We start from the raw sequence: 17221 nt of genomic DNA, 5'->3' as shown, positions 1-17221 counted from the left end.
CCTAGAAGGGCATCCCAGACCTCGCATGCTCCTCCCAAAGGAGATCAAAGGATGACTTTCTGAATTTTTTTTTTGTGATGGGAGCCATAGGTCCCTGAGCAGGGATGTTCCATAAGAGGCTTGAGCTAAATGACTTACGATTCAATTTTGCGAAGAAATAGTTAATTCCATCAATCTGATTGGCTGGATTGACTTATAATATTGGGACACATCGGGTAAGTTTATTCTCCCACTCTGTCAGGAGACGGTGAGCTATACACGGTCTTTTATGCTTCCATGTGAACCTAGAAAAGCTTGACTTGGGATTCTGGGAGATATATCGGGAGCATTTGTAATTTATGAAGAATTTTGGGGACCATGTAGGTTTGTAGAAGGATCTTCTCAAACCAGAAGAGCACCGGTAGATTATAAATTTGTAAAAGTGAGGCTATTTCTTTGAGGAGGGGTGGAAAATTTTTGTCATAAAGGTGTGCTAGATTTTTAGCAATCTTGATCCCCAAGTAGTCAATGCAAGTTTCACCCCAGGTGTATTAAGTTGATGTTTGACGTTTTTTTTTGCAGTATCTGGGGGTAGAGTTATGTTGAGCGCAGTTGACTTTGAGATATTTACTTTGAAATGTGACACAGAGCCATAGGTTTGTAGAATGCTATTGAGATTCAGAAGGCCTTGTTCTGAGTTAGTTAGAATAAAGTGTCATCCACAAAGGCCTCAGAGTTAAGCGAAAGGTGATTTAGACTAATTCCCTCAATACCCCTACTCCGCCGTAGTAGTTGGAGAAGAATTTCTAATGAGAGGATGAATCGGGTCGGGGAAAGAGGGCATCGTTGACGTGTTCCTTTAGTGATGGAGAAGGGAGGTGAAAAGGAGTCGTTCATTTTAGCGTAGGGGTTGGAGTATAATGTAAAAATGGCTTTAATTAGAGATGGTGGGAATCTGAATTTTTCCAGGACTGACCGCATGAAGTTCCAATCTACTCTATTGAACGCTTTTTCAGCATCAATTTCAGTAAGATTAGTGGGATTTTGTTGTTTTGTGCGTATCTTGTTACATGAAGGAGCTGTGCAGAGTTATCTTTTTTCCTTTCTACCAGTGAGGAAACCCAATTGTTCATCGTTAATCCATTTGGGTATGAAGATGTTAATCCGCCTTGAGAGGAGTTTCGCTCATATTTTGATGCCTAAATTTAAGAGGGAAATGGGTCTATAACTTCCACATAGGAGCGAATCTTTCCCTTCTTTGTGTATGAGGGTGATGAAGGCTTCCTGTGTTTGTCTGGGTAGCCAGCATTCCTTCAAGCCAAAGTTAGACTCTTTATACAAGCCTTGTAACAATGACTGGGAATTCAAAACAAAGCCAGACTCGATGTACATAGAGCTGTTTCAGGGTGTCTGCCCTTCATCAGTGTACGGTAGGAATCTGTGGAGGTATTATTCCATCTCCCTTATTTGCATATTACCCAGAGGAGCATGAATGGCCTTTTGAGTCTCCTCACTCTCTGTCTGGGTGCTCTCCCTAAGGAGAAAAGATAGCATTTCTGACCCCTGTCTGGGTAGCTGCGCACATTGCAGCAAAGCATTAAGTGACAGAGCCAGATATGGAAGGATTGTTTCCTGGAATTTTTAGTAATGTGCTAAGGGAAGTCCCTCCGGTCCCGGACTCTTGTGTAGTGGGAAGCTATTTAGTATGGATGTTGACTCTTCCAGGGAGATTGGAGAGGCCAGAGAGGCCGCCTCATCGTGACTCAAAGGGAGATCAAGCAAAGCCAACATACTCCAGTTTTTTGTCTTTCATTTCTTCCAAGTGTCTGGTGAGGTCAAGTTGTTCAGCTTTGAAGATTTGAGCTATCATCGTCGTTTCCTTGTGGGTCTTTCCCATCGGGTCATTTATTTCTGGGATATGTGTTTTTCCTCTAGCTTCCTTTATTAAGGAGGACATAAGCCGACCTCCTTTGTTACCGCGTACATGAAGTTGGTGTTTGTAGTACAGAAGAGATTTTGTAAATCTACTGTTTAAAATATCTTTAAGCTTTTCTCTTAATTCAGTTCATTTCACCTTTTTTTGTTTCGACAGCTGTTCTAAATGAGAGATTTCAGTCAGAATGACTTCTTTCTGCTTGTTTTTTTGTTTTTTCTGTGCGGCTCCTATAGCTATGAATATGCCCCTGATACATGCATTGTGCGTTCCCCACACTAATGGGTGTTTATCTGGAGTCTGTGTGTTTTCCTTAAAAGTTTTTTAGTTGGTTGGTTATGTTTTTAATTGCTTTTTGATTGTCTAGAAGAGACTTGTTCAGCCTCCAGCTCCAGGCCTTGTGGACTGTAACCGGACATGGTCAGGGACCGTTAAGTTTCCCATAGTAGATTTTTTAATTTGCTAAATCAATGAGGAGGAAATAAGAATGTAGTCTATTCTGTGGTATGTATCGTGTACGGGGGGGAATATAAAGAGAAGTCCCTATCTAAAGGGTTTGATGTTCTCCAACCAGGGGCGTAACTATAGTGGGTGCAGGGGATGCGGTTGCACCCAAGCCCAGGAGCCTTAGGGGGCCCATAAGGCCTCTGTTCTCCATATAGGTAGCCCAGTACTATTAATAAAACATTATAATTAGGGGCCCTGCTACACATTTTGCATTGGGGCCCAGGAGCTTTAAGTTACGCCTCTGTCTCCAACCATCAGAGAGCTGTAGGTTCTGCAGCATTTTATGGAGTTTTCTACATGCTTCTTGTAAGTTCTGAGACTTCTCCAAGGAAGAGTCCAATATGAGGTTTAGGGTGAGATTAAGGTCTGAACCTGCTACTATTTTGCCTTCTGCAAAGAGTGAAAGTTTCTTCAGGGCGTCTGTAAGCCGGGCCACCTGATTTTTGTTCGGGACATCTAGGTTTACCAATGTGACAGTTTCTGTTAAAATTTTGCCTTTTAAGAAAAGCCTTTATCCCCTTTATCAGACAGATGGCCATCTAATACAGATGGGACGGAGGAGTGCAGCGCTACAGCCACCCCCTTTAGCTGCGCTGGTAGGGTGGTTGCTAAAATACCACCTAACAAAGGGCCGTTGCATTCCAGAGGGTTTCCTGGAGAAACACAATAGACGTTTTTAGCTTCTTTAGGAGGCATATTACTCGGCTTCGTTTTTGTGGGGTATTTAGACCTTTAGTGTTTATGGCTGTGACGGTAAGTCCATTTATCATTTTAGTTTTCAGGTGAAGACTAGCGCCGGCGTAGGATGAGTCGGATGAGTATGTCGGGCCGGGACAGCCCAGCCTGCTTACCTCTCTTCAGGAAATCAGGGGTTTAGTTGGGGGTTAAACGGGGAAGAAGGGTAAAACCGTTATAAACTCGAGACAATTTTAAAAGTCTGACGGACTGCAACGTTTACTCACAGTAACACAGTCAGAACGATGGGTTAAAGTTGGAACCATGGTGGTGCGCACCAGCTTGATGCAACCAGCCACTACCCTAACTTAAGACACTTTTATTGTGTTTTATTGTTAGTAATGCTGTATTTATTCTAATCTATTGTATTAAGCAGGTCAAGTGTACTTAGAAGTTTAACGATTGATATTGAGGGAAGAGAGACTAGGTGCATCTCGGCCACAGGGGCAGGGCATACCAGCAAGGGCTGGGGAGTGCAGGGGGGGTGGTATTCAGCCCCACCTCCGCACGCTTAAACCATCTATGGCAATCATACGCGCAAGGGTCGTGTGTCTGCCAACCATAAACAAACTATGAACATAACTACTAGAATAGTACTAGCAGATTGATCCATTGACCTATAATGCGTATAAGGGGGAGGCCAGATCCAGGCAACATCCCTTCAATTAGTTGAGATCAAAGCAGACAGCAAAGTACATAAGATAAACTCCAGTATGACATAGCAGTGGTCATTCAAATATAAAACGTAAACAAGAAATATTATGATGAGGACTGCTATATATAATCAATAGTAACAGAGTACCAACAGCGTCACTTTTGTCCACATCAGTGGTAGGACTTACTGATTGCAAGAGCCGCTAGGGATCTGAACTTATTCCCAAGACGTATTCCAAAGAGCAAGAAGAGGCGGCAGCATCCAAGTTTAGCAAAGTAGAAAATGTTCTTTATTCCCCCATGACAATAAAAGTTGACAGCAACGTTGCTATCCTTGGGAAGTCTTGTTAAAGATCAGGTCCTGCAGTAAAGATGGTAATGATGCCCCGTCGCCAGTATGGGTGGAAGGTTGAGGAGCTTCAAGTGGCATGTGGTGACGAATACAAGACAGGCTGATCTCCTATTTTTTGGGAGATTTGGAGCAAGATATCTCCTTCCAAGGCGTCTCCATTACTGTTTTTGGGCAGGCTTCCTTTTCTCTCAGCGACATCCAGGAGGCAATGTGGATCGGTGTTAGGCCCGGGATAGGCCAAGCCCTTTCCAGATCGGCCGGGGTGTGTATGATGATGCTTTTGCCATCTTTGTGAAATGTTAGCCCAAATGGGAACATCCATGCATGTTGTAGATTTTTGGCCCTGAGGGCTTTCAGAAGCGGTCTCATTTGCCTTCTTTTAGCTAATGTAAAAGGGACTAAGTCTTGATACAGCTGGATAGTCGATCCTTGGTAGTTTAATGGGTCTTTGTCTCCAGTAATATTGCTTGTGTATCATTTAAGGAAAGGAGCATGAGCACCCGTCTGGAGCATGAGACTCAGGTGGACCCTCGATCCTGATATTGGTGCCTCCGACTTCTGTTCTCTTGTCTTTGATAGGATTTTTACTCATTATGGTTGTATTTTCTTTCTCCCTAGGTGAGAACGCTCGACTGCGATGTGTGGAGGTATTCAGCCCCGGAGTGTATCTGATGCTCTTTGTTTAGCATGGGGCGCTGTTTGCGGTCTGCGCTGACAGTTAGACAGAAGTCTCCATGTTGTTAGCAGGATCAGACTCCACCGCCTGGTTCCCGCAGCTGTTACTGCACCAGCTCTCCTCTTGCTCCCTCCGGCCGGCAGTCCCTGCTTCCGGCTGGTGATGGTTCTGCTGAGAGAGTTTGTAAGGGACAAGTTAACTGTAATTGTGTAGGGAAGCATGCTAAATTCTCTGGTTGTGCCGTTTCCTGCGGAGCTCGCTCTCTGTGCGTCTACGCAGTATGGTGGTTTGGCCACGCCACTTGTGATGTGGTTTTTAACACAGAAATTACGCAGATTTTTTCCTGTTTAAAATTTGCATTATTTCTGCTATGTGAGAACGAACCGTGAGGGGCATTCTGTGAGACAAATAGGGGAGTGCAGAACCATAAGGGCCATCATGTGTTATGAGAGGGAGGAAAACCATAAGTGGCGTTCTTTGTCACGAGGGGGAAGGCCATGAAGGGGCATCCTATGTGATAAGTGGAAGGAAACCATATATGAGGGACAGCGCTCCAACAATCTCCACACCAAATGTATAGAAAAGGGAACAGGACTTACCCGGTGTCAGTGTGATGACCATACACTAGGTCCCCCACTGACCCCTCCACGTCCTTTATAGCATATGAAAAATGCACAAAAAGATCCACAAATCCTTTCCTTATATCCTGAAAAAACAGGAGAGCCACCTGGCCAGTCGTCCCTCCTCCTCGAGAAGGTCAACCTGTGGGATAATGCAGAAAGGAACAGAACAAAAAAGGAGCTCGGCGCTCCAGCAGGAAAGACCCGATGTAATCCTCCGAATCAGCAGTAATGGTCTTTATTCCATAATAACACAGTACAAAGCGTTTCGTCACAAGAACCGCGACTTTCTCAAGTACAATGAACTTACACTTCTTTCATCTATTTATACAAAATTTAGAGACTCCCATATCGGCCGCCCTTTAGAAGAGCTCTTTCTATCGGGTAAGATATAAGTTCCAGAGTAGAATATATATAATCACTATTTTGTCTTTGGGGGGTTCTTAAAGGACTTCTTATAGTTTCAGGTATAGGGATAGGGCTCTCATTAATAATAGTACTACACACAATGGTGTCAATGGTAACCATAGAATGGAAATTAACCTCTGGATTGCATAAAGAATTGTCCACAGTTTGTGATAAGTTACGTTTAGCTATAGGTTCTTCTGATATTCTAAAGTTACTCCACCCCGTTTGTGTCATATTATCTCTATTTGTCCTATTGTTACCTTTGGGTAATTTATCTATTTGTCTTAATCTAAATCTACTACCTTGTTCTCTATGGAAAAATTTAGATTTTTATCTTTACCATAATCTACTTCTCTTTCATTCTCTCTATTATTCTCAGTCCTTCCTACATGATCATACCTTTTGTCTTTCCTTTTCCAGTATGGATTCCTATTGGAGTGATTATAATTAGTATATACCCGAGTTTACCCTAACCAAATGCAGGGGAAAGAATGCAGAAGTTCTCCTTTCATTAGGATCTTCAATAATCATATCTCTAGATCTATGTGACCTCTGAGGTCGGCTACTTTGTACTTTTTTCTTTGTAAAATCCTTAGAGAGTCCAGATTTGGTATTGAAATCTCTCAAATCACGGATTAGTTTTTTCATCTTACACATACATATATTCTTTTCAGTTCTATACATATGGTTAATAGCATACAGTATTTCTTCTCTACTGCTGTGCATCCCAAAATCTAGGACTGATTTAAAACCAGAAATAGACAAGTCTATTCTTTTTGCAATCGACTTATCTAACATTAATGATGAAAAAGTGCCCAACATTAGACTCCATTCACCAGAGAATTCTTCATCCCTGGGAAATCTGACCCTATAGGCACTCTCAAGCCTCTAGGGGTCAAATGATTCTCTCTATAAACCTTAAGAAATATCCAATCCAATGTATGCCTCCATGTATCATATACAGAGCCTTTCAGAGAATAGGCTTCCTTGGGTAAGGATGAGCCAGAAGTTTCAATAGTCCATCCTAAATCGCCCTCAAACACATGGAGGATAGATGTCACATAGATTCCTTCAAGATCCTTATTATTTGCCACAAACAATATTTATGGATATATGAGTTTCTAAATGTTGTTTAAATAGATGAAAGAAGTGTAAGTTCATTGTACTTGAGAAAGTCGCGGTTCTTGCAACAAAACACGTTGTGCTGTGTTATTATGGAATAAGGACCATTACTGCTGATTCGGAGGATTACATCGGGTCTTTCCTGCTGGAGCGCCGAGACCCTTTTTTGTTCTGTTCCTTTCTGCATTATGTGATAAGTGGGGTACCATGAGAGTGCTGTGTGATGTGGAGGGGACAGAACCCTAAGGGGTTTCAGCAGTCTGAGAGAAAGCGTGGTACATGCAGTGGTCTGTGGTAGGAGAGGCTGGTGAACAGTGTGTGAGATTATTTATTAGGGTTAGCCGCTGGTTGGCACTGTTAAAGGGGGGCAGCAGAATTTGGGGTTTGCGCATATGTTGCGCATGTGCTGGGGAAGCGTGGAGCTAAAGAGGTCTGTTGCAAATTCTGCAGAAACAAATGATGGCTGGAAGAAATTGTCAAATTGTTCTGGGCCGACTACAGATGAAAACCAAAAGTGAACAACACTAATCAGATAGGACATCACCTGTGATCCCTGGAGGTAATTGTGCTGTAAGACTGGGTTCACAAGAGACGGATTTGCCATAGAAATTCCATGCGGAAATTCTGTGCGACAAGTCCGCCTGCGGCACCTAATCCCAGGATTAGCCAGCCATCTGTACGAGATTGTGCAAAAATCTCGTCCACATGGGGCAGCCAATCCGTTGCGGCAAAACCGGGCCGAACTGGAGATGCGGGGCGAAATTGACAGCCGCAGCATCTCAATTCTTTTTTTTTTTTCCCCCACTGCAGCCTCACTCCTCTCTATGGGGAGAAAAAGCCGCAGCGGAATGCCAGCAGCCAGGGCAAAATGCCGCAGGCATTGGAGCTGCGGCTCTCCCACAGAAATCTTGCAGTTTTTCGGTGCGGCCAAACTGTGAGATTTGCAGACAGATGCAGACAGCAGAGGCCGGAGGAGGGGGACGCAGGTAAGTAATTGTGTTGTTTTTTTTAATGTATATAACGGGCAGCACTGCAAGGGGGCTAATAGGCATTCTTATTACCACAAAAGGGACACAAACGACATTATTACTATAACAACACCAGGAGGAGTATTATTAATAAATACGGGCCAGGGTCATTATTACTTATAGGGATTATTTGCCCATTTTTTTACTGTTGAAGTTTGCTCTGGACAAGTCATCCATAGTAGATAGATAGGGTCTACTGCTGTCCATCAGCTATTCATCCCGCCTGTTGTCCAGTGCAGCGGGCCAAATGTTGTCATAAGATGATGGGGAAGAAAGTGCGAACGCTGGCTTTATTTATTGAAATCAATGTGAGAGCCACACTGAGGCTTCACTTCCTGCTTCTTTTCTGCCAGTACTACCTCCCTGTGCTCTTATTACAGCATCCGGCCTGCTATACTGAGCAGAGGGCTGATGGACGGGGTTCCCTAGCGGCATACCCCGTCCATCAACTGCTACTGATCTATACAGAGCATAGGCCATCAGTGAAAAAATGGGCAGACAAACCCTTTGAAAGGGGGCCGGGAGAGTCATTATTACTAAACGGACACCAGGAGGGGCATTATTACTGAGTGGTGGCATAACAGGGGGAACAAATTCTGTGTGGGGAGCATTAATATTGGCACTACTATGTGGGGATTACAATGAGCACAAAAAGGAGCTTAAATTACTAAGTGGCAGATATGGCATTATTACTGTCTGGAGCAACATGAATGGTGGCATTGTGTAGAGATATGGAAAGGTAAAATTAGAGTTAAAGTTGTCTGTCAAATTCTGCAGAGACAAATATGTGTGAAGGAGAAATCATGATTGTGGTCTGAGCGGGATGGAGAAGAAAAGGAAAAGTGAAACACCCCAATTAAAGGGGACATCACCAGTGATTAATGGAGCTAATATACTATAATCACTTACACAGCCTGTCGAGATCCATTATACTGGTGCTGTGAACTGGTATCTACCTCTCTATGGCCACAGTATGGGTGTAACATTGGTCCTTGTATACTTTTTTTCAGTAACACTTTAGGGGTATTATGTGGTCACAGTCTGTAGGTATTTTTTGGCTGTCATATATTGTTATTAGTTATATTAATCCTTGTAGTGGTTTTATTCAGTACCTCCGGTAGCTTAGAGGCGGGAGCTGTCACAATCCCAACCCCGGGGCTTTGCTCTACAGGGCCAGTGTGTTTTCACGGCCCTGCAGAATGAAGCCCAAACACCCAGGACATGAAAACAATAAGGGGTTAAGAGAAGCCAGCCGATGATGATCATTGATGTGGTGGAGGCCTAAAGGGTAGAAATAGGCGGCACCTTAATATATACCTGCAGCTCTAACATGTTCTGTGCTTCGTAGAAGATCTGCTGCAGTGAGCTATCCACGCCGCATAGATTTCTCCCCTCCTACAGTCAGCAGTGCTGCAGCTGGCGGTTTGCTGACGCCTGCCTACTTGTGTTCATCCCACTTGCTGCTAATTTGGCCCCAGCTACAATATGGGCCCACTTTATAGTTTTATTCCAGGGCCATTTTGTGTACCAAACCCGCTCACACAGGGAGACATACAGATGACCAGTCAGCAATTTTATGCTTGTTGAAAGTCAAGGATCAGCGGACAAATGAGCGTTGACTTGTTTGTTGGCTGATGGTTGTACTTCTTACACTGCCCAATTGTGGGACAAGCCGTGTAAAAGTTCTTTACTTGGGAGGTGAGAGCTGTCACGTCTTGCTGCATGCTCAGCAGTTAACGATATAGATGGCCACTGGAGCCCTAGGCTTTATACACACACGGTGGGCTGCATACAGATATAGTATTGGGGGTCGTGAAAACACATATGGCTGCCTACTAAGGGATTTTCCTCTTAGGGAATAAGTCGTCATGGTCTCCAAATTTCAAAACATGATTATTGTGTAGAGATGTAGTAGAGCCAAGCGAGTTATCAATATTAAGGCTATGGTTACACGGCAGCATGGGTCACATGACCAAAGATCTTTGTGTAACCCTTCCACTTCAGTCTCTCATTAGTGCCAATGCGGTTGCAGCACATCTCACAAATTCTTGCCACCTGCAGCTCGCAAAACAATAGACACCAAGACTGGAACTTTTGTCGATCTGCGGCTCGCAGCAACTTGCCACCCGTGCCGCCACGTGGCCCTAGCCTTAATCGCACAACACGTTGGTGTGTTCAGTGAATTCAGCTCTGCTCCTTCAATGTATTTGTCTTCTCCGCAGTCGTAATCACTGGTTGCAAAGCAGATAATGGTCCTTATATTGTCCACAGTTGGTGTGCAGCTCCTGACAGCAGCGTGATGGCACATTGTCCCGAATCTCTGCTTTTTTGTGATGACTGCCTCCTTGAATCCTTTATTCTGATGGTTGTTGGAGTCAATCTTACACTTGTTTTCATCAGAGATCATCATTGATGCAACAAGTCTACAGAATGCCTGCAGACCAACGTACAGAGACAGCAAAGTGGTCATCTTCCACGCAAACCAATGCTCCCAAGAGGTCTTCTGTCCCAGTCCGTTTGGTCATATTATACATAGGAAGATAATTTGCTGTGTGGTGCTCAGCCAATCAGAGTCAGCGTTTCCTGGAGGCGGGGAATTTCCAATCCCCAGCCAGAAGACTTGCCTGAAGACAAGTGTCGGGGATCGGGGAGAAGATGCAGTGGAGCTGACAGCGCTTCTTAGGTGATGTAAGTGTTTTTGTTTTCTGCAGCTAGGGCTTAGTTTAGGGCTCTTCCAATAGGATTTCCTACTGTAAAAGGTTCATCACACCGCACATTTTCATACGATGCAACAGAGAGGAAGGCTCCTTAGGAAAACATGGGCTGCAAAACATCACAAGTTGCGGGCATTTCGCGAAGCCCGCAAGGTTCTTGACTCGCAATGTCGCATGCTACAAAACATCAAAAATGCGAAGAAACCCAAAGGAAAGAGATCAGAGGTGGGCAGGAAATATAATGTCACTCGCAGTCACCAATAACATGGTGGATCAGCCATCTGCAGCCGGCGGCTCTCCTGCTGTTCTTTAACCGCAGTGTGATGGGAGTTACATATCACAGTCCACTTTATGTAGTAGTACAAGTACATTGTTAGGGTTTTATATCATTGAAGCTTAATTTATATAAAACCCTAACAATATACTTGTACTACTACATAAAGTGGTCTGTGATATGTAACTCCCATCACACTGCGGTTACAGAACAGCGGGAGAGCCGCCGGCTGCAGATGGCTGATCCACCATTGTGTAACGAAAGTTCTACAATTTGTTTACTAACTCATTGTGTCAGATCATCGTTTTGCTGTCAGTAAAGGGGAACATTCTTCTTTACATCCAGTTCGGAAGGGGTAACATCACTCCTTAGGTAGAGAGCACCAAAAAGGTGAGTGAGGAGATGCATAAGGCCATCCATCCTCTTCTGGGTAATATGTACATAAGGAAGATGGAACAATATCTCTGCAGCGTCAGCTACTGGATGGCAGCATTCCTTCAAATCAATGCTTAACCCTTTATATAACTATATATTACGGGTCAAGCATTCATTTAAAAGAATGCTGCCATCCAATAGGTGGCGCTGCAGAGGTATTGTTTCATCTTTCTTCTTTACATCCAAAGACTAAAAGCATGTACAAACGTAATACTTTCCACAGCTGTGTATCCAGTCTACTCAATCCTCTGTGTCCTAAATGTCAGTATCAATCTATCTTCTGTGCTGACAGTTTGCTACAATGTATCATCTTGGGGTCCAGACTTGGATTGCAGAGGATTGTATAGACTGAATTTAACTGTAGCAAAGCCTCAACTGTAGGAAATGTTGCGTTTGCACGGGTTTCAGCCTCTGGTTTCCAATCATTTATACCAATAATGTAGTGCAATTTACTTAAAGGGGTTGTCCATGTGTAAACTATTGCTGTCCTATCCTTGAGCTAGGCCACCAGTAGTAGATTGATGGGGCTCCAACTGATCAGCTATTCAGCGGCCGATGCTCACCTGCTCTCATATGACTTCTGCAGGAAGCAGACAGCTCTGTTCCCACTGCAGTGGGGAGGTTTGGTATTTAAGGCTATTCATTTCAATGGGAACTTAGCCTGCAATATGAGGCCGGGCCACTGCTGTGGAAACAGAGCTGTCTGCTTCTTGTAGAGATTAGCTAGTGTACAAGCATATCGTCCCAGCAAACAGCAGATTGGTGGGGGTCCGGGCAGCAGATCCCACTAATCTACTATTGATTGTCTATCTTAAGGACAGGTCATCAGTGGTTTACAACTGGACAACCCCTTTGTCTTCTCTTCTATTTCTACAGATTGAGGCCAGAAAAGAACAAATTTCATAAACAAAGAAGGCGCTGAAAGAAGCTGAGGGAAATGACCTGGAGAAGCTGGTGTAGTATGTAGGATGCCCTAATTGTCATCATAATAGGGTTACGATTGTGGTGTGCACCATGTAAATGAGCGTGCAGCTATTTCTAATGGAATTTTTCCTTCCAGATCCCCCTGTGTATTAATCCTTAGGATTCCGTATATCAGCTACCATTATGATCAGTTCATACGAGCTGTAATGACGACATGTGATGCTGGGAGGAAAATTCATCAAAACTGGTGCAGGTGAAAACTTTGACTGTGGGGATCCAACCACTGGGACCTCCACTGATCTCAAGAACTGGGGTCCTTATGGTCCCACCACAGCAGAGATCTTGCATGTCTACTACCAATTCATTTAAATGACAGCACTGGAGATTGCTCGGCGTTTATACAATTTCAGCATTGTCATTGAATGAATAGAATGGTGCTGCACATGCGCAATCTCCTCTCCATTCATGTAGGGATTTTCAGAAACTCTATTTTCGGGCTGGGTGGGAGTCCAAGCGGTTGGACCACCACTGCAGTTATAAGGTTATTCCCTATCCAGGAGACGCAGGATAACTTTAGGTCTTGATACAATTCCTTTAAACGAAGGACTTAGATTCCTCCTTTCTACTGGAACCCATTACTGGGTTGGCCTCAAAGAACTGCAGTTGAGTTATTCCAAAAAGCTGTTGGCAAACCACCCTCAGCGTAAGGCCAGACGTAGAATACGCATTTACTGCTGCTGAATTGTGTGCGGTAAATCTGCGGTGTGTCACAGTACAAGCAATGTAGATGGGACTTCACAAAATCTTGGCACTACTTAGTGCAGATTTTGCCACTGCGGAAAATCAGTGTCAGATCCGTAATGTACGGCTTTACCCTAACAGTCACTTGGAGAAATCTTTCTATGGATGCAGCACCTGATGACTTCCTTTCATCTTAGACTTCTGGAAAGCAAGAAGAAAGTTGTCGTGAGAATGGAAGAGCAGCTGCTGAACTTGGAGGTACAGGAGACTGACAGAGAAGACAAGAAACAGATGGCCTCGTCCTCCAAGCTGAACTATCTGGATCCCCGGATTTCTATGGCTTGGTGAGTTCTTTTATTTCTTGTGGAAAGTTTGCATATTTTTCATGTCTGCAATTCAATTACGTATTGCATGTGTTTACGATGAAGGCTATCGCTGGTCTCACACCTTAGACAGTAGTTGACCAAATGGTTGCCTGGGTGACAGCTATTCCTTCTGACACACACGTAGGAAGTGCTATGTTGAGATCCATCATGCCTGATCGCACTTACCCTTGTCAGGGTAGAGTTGGGACATCCCCGTACACATGAAATAGTAGTCTGGTCCTGCTAAAATTGACCTTCATATAATATGTATGGGAACATTTTAAAGGGAATCTGTCACCACCTAAAAGCACCATAAACTAAGTTCTACTACTCGTAGGGTAGGTTCCGAGGGGCCCAAGAATGATATAATTACCTAGCTCCCTGTTCCCCTGCTGTTCCCCATGGAAGTCAGCACCAGCGGACTCATCTCTACAGCTGTGTGTCCACTTCCATAGAGAGCAATATTTATTTCCTTGCACAGTCTGCAGACATGAGTCTACTTGTGCCACTTCCACATATGATGGCTCAGAAACAAGCCGGGTGAGTTTAAAAACGACACCCCCGGACTCCTCAGAACCTGCCCTGTAAGCTCTATAATTTAGTTTAGTTTGGTTGTCCGGCGCTTATAAGGATAACATAAAAACGGTCCGATAAATGGAAAACTTACTTAGATGGGAGCTCTCATGTCCTTGAGACCTCCCCAAATGGACTGCAGGCCAGGTAAGTTTATCCAAAACAATTGTCATCCAGAAAGGGGGATTTTAATTGACCAAATAGCAATAAATACAGGTAGGTAGACAAATCACTGGGTACAGGTAATAAAACAGACGATGCAACGTGGTTCAGGGCGGTATGTGCCCCTTTATCAAGCATACTAAAGAGGGTAACAGGACTTACTTTTATACTAGTTGGTATTTCCTTCATAGGGGAATGGTGTACTGGCGCTGTTCTCGCGGTACGTCCCACATTGATGATGCCACGCATCATAACATGGTGACGCTGGCGTCCGTTACTGCTAGCCTTATATGAACGAGGTGTCTCCCCGAGCTCGCTCGCCTGGGTGCTGTCGCTGCATGTAGTTGTGATGTAACTATTGATATCAGACATATGGAACATTATCCCGAGTGGGCGCTCTTAGATCACGTCACACGGCGCCATGGAATGATGCTGCGTTCCAGCGTGCATTCCACTGAACATTGAGTGGCGTACCTGGAGCGTCATGAACTCCAAACGGTGCGTTCCAGCGGGGTGTGTATATCTCTTAGCTATTTAGCCATCCTGAGAGTTAAAACTTGTACTGTTGTTGTTTGTACAGCATTGATAAGTAAAACAATATGTTTAATACCGGTATGGTCCATTCCTGGTCCAATAACTATAACATTGTTAAAATGCTGAGGATTTGTTTACTAACTCATTGTGTCAGATCATCGTTTTGCTGTCAGTAAAGGGGAACATTCTTCTTTACATCCAGTTCGGAAGGGGTAACATCACTCCTTAGGTAGAGAGCACCAAAAAGGTGAGTGAGGAGATGCATAAGGCCATCCATCCTCTTCTGGGTAATATGTACATAAGGAAGATGGAACAATATCTCTGCAGCGTCAGCTACTGGATGGCAGCATTCCTTCAAATCAATGCTTAACCCTTTATATAACTATATATTACGGGTCAAGCATTCATTTAAAAGAATGCTGCCATCCAATAGGTGGCGCTGCAGAGGTATTGTTTCATCTTTCTTCTTTACATCCAAAGACTAAAAGCATGTACAAACGTAATACTTTCCACAGCTGTGTATCCAGTCTACTCAATCCTCTGTGTCCTAAATGTCAGTATCAATCTATCTTCTGTGCTGATAGTTTGCTACAATGTATCATCTTGGGGTCCAGACTTGGATTGCAGAGGATTGTATAGACTGAATTTAACTGTAGCAAAGCCTCAACTTATAGGAAATGTTGCGTTTGCACGGGTTTCAGCCTCTGGTTTCCAATCATTTATACCAATAACGTAGTGCAATTTACTTAAAGGGGTTGTCCATGTGTAAACTATTGCTGTCCTATCCTTGAGCTAGGCCACCAGTAGTAGATTGATGGGGCTCCAACTGATCAGCTATTCAGCGGCCGATGCTCACCTGCTCTCATATGACTTCTGCAGGAAGCAGACAGCTCTGTTCCCACTGCAGTGGGGAGGTTTGGTATTTAAGGCTATTCATTTCAATGGGAACTTAGCCTGCAATATGAGGCCGGGCCACTGCTGTGGAAACAGAGCTGTCTGCTTCTTGTAGAGATTAGCTAGTGTACAAGCATATCGTCCCAGCAAACAGCAGATTGGTGGGGGTCCGGGCAGCAGACCCCACTAATCTACTATTGATTGTCTATCTTAAGGACAGGTCATCAGTGGTTTACAACTGGACAACCCCTTTGTCTTCTCTTCTATTTCTACAGATTGAGGCCAGAAAAGAACAAATTTCATAAACAAAGAAGGCGCTGAAAGAAGCTGCGGGAAATGACCTGGAGAAGCTGGTGTAGTATGTAGGATGCCCTAATTGTCATCATAATAGGGTTACGATTGTGGTGTGCACCATGTAAATGAGCGTGCAGCTATTTCTAATGGAATTTTTCCTTCCAGATCCCCCTGTGTATTAATCCTTAGGATTCCGTATATCAGCTACCATTATGATCAGTTCATACGAGCTGTAATGACGACATGTGATGCTGGGAGGAAAATTCATCAAAACTGGTGCAGGTGAAAACTTTGACTGTGGGGATCCAACCACTGGGACCTCCACTGATCTCAAGAACTGGGGTCCTTATGGTCCCACCACAGCAGTGATTTTGCAGGTCTACTACCAATTCATTTAAATGACAGCACTGGAGATTGCTCGGCGTTTATACAATTTCAGCATTGTCATTGAATGAATAGAATGGTGCTGCACATGCGCAATCTCCTCTCCATTCATGTAGGGATTTTCAGAAACTCTATTTTCGGGCTGGGTGGGAGTCCAAGCGGTTGGACCACCACTGCAGTTATAAGGTTATTCCCTATCCAGGAGACGCGGGATAACTTTAGGTCTTGATACAATTCCTTTAAACGAAGGACTTAGATTCCTCCTTTCTACTGGAATCCATTACTGGGTTGGCCTCAAAGAGCTGCAGTTGAGTTATTCCAAAAAGCGCTGTGTGGCAAACCACCCTCAGTGTAAGGCCAGACGTAGAATACGCATTTACTGCTGCTGAATTGTGTGCGGTAAATCTGCGGTGTGTCACAGTACAAGCAATGTAGATGGGACTTCACAAAATCTTGGCACTACTTAGTGCAGATTTTGCCACTGCGAAAATCAGTGTCAGATCCGTAATGTACGGCTTTACCCTAACAGTCACTTGGAGAAATCTTTCTATGGATGCGGCACCTGATGACTTCCTTTCATCTTAGACTTCTGGAAAGCAAGAAGAAAGTTGTCGTGAGAATGGAAGAGCAGCTGCTGAACTTGGAGGTACAGGAGACTGACAGAGAAGACAAGAAACAGATGGCCTCGTCCTCCAAGCTGAACTATCTGGATCCCCGGATTTCTATGGCTTGGTGAGTTCTTTTATTTCTTGTGGAAAGTTTGCATATTTTTCATGTCTGCAATTCAATTACGTATTGCATGTGTTTATGATGAAGGCTATCGCTGGTCTCACACCTTAGACAGTAGTTGACCAAATGGTTGCCTGGGTGACAGCTATTCCTTCTGACACACACGTAGGAAGTGCTATGTTGA

The 17221-nt window shown here is 44.0% G+C and overlaps 1 pseudogene; it reads left to right on the top strand.

The window, feature by feature from the left end:
* The first annotated feature begins 10311 nt into the window (after positions 1-10311).
* On the top strand, positions 10312-10395 carry LOC136582937 (small nucleolar RNA MBII-202; annotated as a pseudogene).
* The last annotated feature ends 6826 nt before the right edge of the window (positions 10396-17221 follow it).

The sequence above is a fragment of the Eleutherodactylus coqui genome, chromosome 11, assembly GCF_035609145.1.
Source record: "Eleutherodactylus coqui strain aEleCoq1 chromosome 11, aEleCoq1.hap1, whole genome shotgun sequence".
Taxonomy (NCBI): domain Eukaryota; kingdom Metazoa; phylum Chordata; class Amphibia; order Anura; family Eleutherodactylidae; genus Eleutherodactylus; species Eleutherodactylus coqui.
This window is presented reverse-complemented; position numbering and strand designations above follow the sequence as displayed.